We start from the raw sequence: 3,202 nt of genomic DNA, 5'->3' as shown, positions 1-3,202 counted from the left end.
GTTTACACTCCCCACTACATCCCAACAGCGCGCGCGCACACACACACACACACACACACACACACACACACGTATAATTTAGTTTCTGTACTATACTATAGGAGGAAAAGGTTAAAATTAGAACTCCAGGATTTTCACCTTGTCCCTCTTGGGAACACTAGAGCCCTAGAGGGTGTGTTTACATTTTAACTTGTGATTATGTGACTAATATGTGATCACGTGAAAAATATGTGCACTGTATGGCCAAAAGATTTGTTTGTGGACACATAACTAAAACACTCATATGTGTTATTCCACATTTATTCCACCTTGCCTCCGCTCTTCTGGGAAGGCTTTCCACTAGATTTTGTGGTTAGGTGTTCACAGAAGAGGTGGTCTTTAGCTGTTTTTTGAAGATAGCGACAGATTGTGCAGTCCGGATTGAGGTTGGAAGTTCATTCCACCACTGAGGAACAGTTAGTTTGAAGGTTCTTGAAAGGGACCTTGAGCCACGCTGAGTAGGTACTACTAAGCGTCGGTCGTTGATTGTTCGCAGATTGCATGAGGCAACATAAGCCTTCAGGAGAGAGTTGAGGTACGAGGGTGCTGTTCCAGACAAGGTCTTGTATGTGAGTATCAAGGCCTTGAATTTGCTACAGGAAGCCAGTGCACAGCAAAATCACCAGTGTGGATTTAACACCCACATTGTTGAATTTAAACCCTACAGTGTTTATATAAGTCCACTGGACTCAAATGAACACTCTGGGTGTTAATTCAACACTAGGGATTTTACTGTGTGGAGGGAGATGAAGAGGGGTGTGACATGGGTTATCTTGGGCTGGTCGAAGACGAGGCGTGCTGCTGCATTCCAAAACATCTGAAGGGGTTTGATGGAGCTGGCTGGGAGGCCCGAGAGTAGTGAGTTGCAGTAGTCCAGTTTTGAGATCACAAGAGCCTCACTAGTAGTTGTGTAGCCTGTTCAGTGAGGTAGGGTCTGATTTTCTTGATGGTGTACAGGATGAACCTACAGGACCGTGCAGTTGTTGAGATGTGGTCTGTAAAGGTCAAACTGTCATAGAGACTCACCCCAAGGTTCCTGGCTGTCCTGGTTGGCTTGAGTGTGGTTGAGCCGAGCTGTACAGAGAGGTTGTGGTTGATTGAGGGACAGGCTGGGATGACGAGAAGTTCAGATTTTGCCAGGTTGAGCTTAATGTGGTGTTCCCTCATCCAGACCGAGATGTCCGACAGGCAAGCAGAGATATGTGCAGGGACGGATGGATCGTCAGGTTGGAAGGACAAATTGAGCTGGGTGTCGTCAGCATAGCAATGGTATGAGAAGCCATGAGACTCAATCATCTGCCCCAGAGATGTAGTGTAGATAGAAAAGAGCAGTGGACCCAGAACTGACCCCTGTGGAACGCCAGTTGTGAGTTGCTGAGTTTCAAAAATACCTCCCCTCCATGATACCTCGAAGGATCTGTCTGAGAGATACGATTCCACCCAGCACAGAACCGTCCTGGTGATGCTCGGGCTGGAGAGAGTTGACAGGAGGATCTGATGGTTCACAGTTTCGAAAGCAGCAGAGAGGTCGAATAGGATGAGGACAAATGATCTAGAGGTTGCACTTGCTAGTCGTAAGGCTTCAGTGATGGAAAGAAGAGCAGTCTCCGTGGAGTGATTGCTATTGAAGCCAGACTGCTTGATGTCCATTAGGTTGTTCTGTCTGAGAAAATTGGAGAGCTGATTAAAAACGGCTCTTTCAAGAGTTTTGGAAAGAAAAGGGAGGAGGGAAACAGGTCTGTAGTTGCCAACAACAGCAGGGTCAAGTGATGGTTTTTTAAGCAGCAGGGTAACCCGGGCCTGCTTAAATGAGGTAGGGTATGTGCCAGTAGAGAGGGATGTGTTAAAGATGTATGTGAGTGCAGGTCATAGTGTGGGAGAGATGAACTGAAGAAGGTGAGAAGGGATAGGGTCAAGAGGACAGGTTGTGGGACGGCTAGAGAGGAGAAGTTTAGAGACATCAGTCTCTGAGAGGGGAGAGAAGGAAGTCAGTTAGGAGTTACATGGAGGAGGAGCCGGTCTATGCATGTCTGGGGTTGAGAACTGGTTCCTGATTGATGTAACCTTGTTGGAAAAGAAAGTGGAAAAGTCGTCTGCCGCGAGAGAGGTAGGGGAAGGAGGGGGACAGAGAAGAGGAAGGGGGAGGAGGGGGACAGAGAAGAGAAGAAAAGGTTTTGAAGAGAGTGTGGGTGTTGGGAGAACTGCCAATCTTCTCTTGGTGGTATCTGGAGTTCTTCCACTCCAACCTTGGCACACCATGTCTTCATGGAGCTCGCTTTGTGCACAGGGGCATTGTCACGCTGGAAAGGTTTAGGCCTCTTAGTTCCACTGAAGGGAAATCATAATGCTACAGCATACAAATACTTTCTAGTCAATTGTGTGCTTCCAACTTTGTGGCAGCAGATTGCGAAAGGAACACATATGGGTGTGATGGTTAGATATCCACATACTTCTGGCCATATAGTGTATTTCATCATGTTCTACTATGAATGTGAAATTGCATATGTGAACTTGAGTAAACGTGTGACTTTATGTGATTACATGTGAAAAGGAATCAAACCACACATGAAAGGAATCGTGTACAAATCACACGTGAAAATAAAAACACCATGTGTAAGCTTCACATGTGTGACCTTTCTGCTTTAATGATAATGATATTTGAAGTAACATTTAATCATTCAAATCAAATATTATTATTGAATAATGTTAGCTGTTGTACATGAAGGAAACATGTCTGTTTAGATCAAAACACTTAAATGAAAAATATTAATAAATAAATAATAATCAGATACATATCAAACAAGACTAAGAATAGACCAGTACAATTTAATAGTGAACCATCTATTATTATTATTATTATTATTATTATTATTATTATTATTATTATTATTATTATTATTATTATCCTTCTAGTGTGTTGTTCTGTGTCATTAACATGAATTATTGACAGGTTTTCTTGGCAATTGCACTAAAATATGATTCTTATCTTTTAGTCATGAGATTAATACCGCTGTTAAAGTGTGGTCACAGTTCAATGGATACTTAAGTGAGAGAGCAGGAGAAAATAAGACTGTGGTTCATAATTGTTTTGAACATACCCTTATCCACACTCTCCACTTCTCTGTGGGTGAATCGCTAGCATCATATTTAGGGCGCTGTTAGC

This window comes from Ictalurus punctatus, chromosome 7 (assembly GCF_001660625.3).
Source record: "Ictalurus punctatus breed USDA103 chromosome 7, Coco_2.0, whole genome shotgun sequence".
In the NCBI taxonomy this organism is placed as follows: Eukaryota; Metazoa; Chordata; class Actinopteri; order Siluriformes; family Ictaluridae; genus Ictalurus; species Ictalurus punctatus.
The sequence above is the reverse complement of the archived record's forward strand: the minus strand, read 5'-3'. Positions refer to the sequence as shown.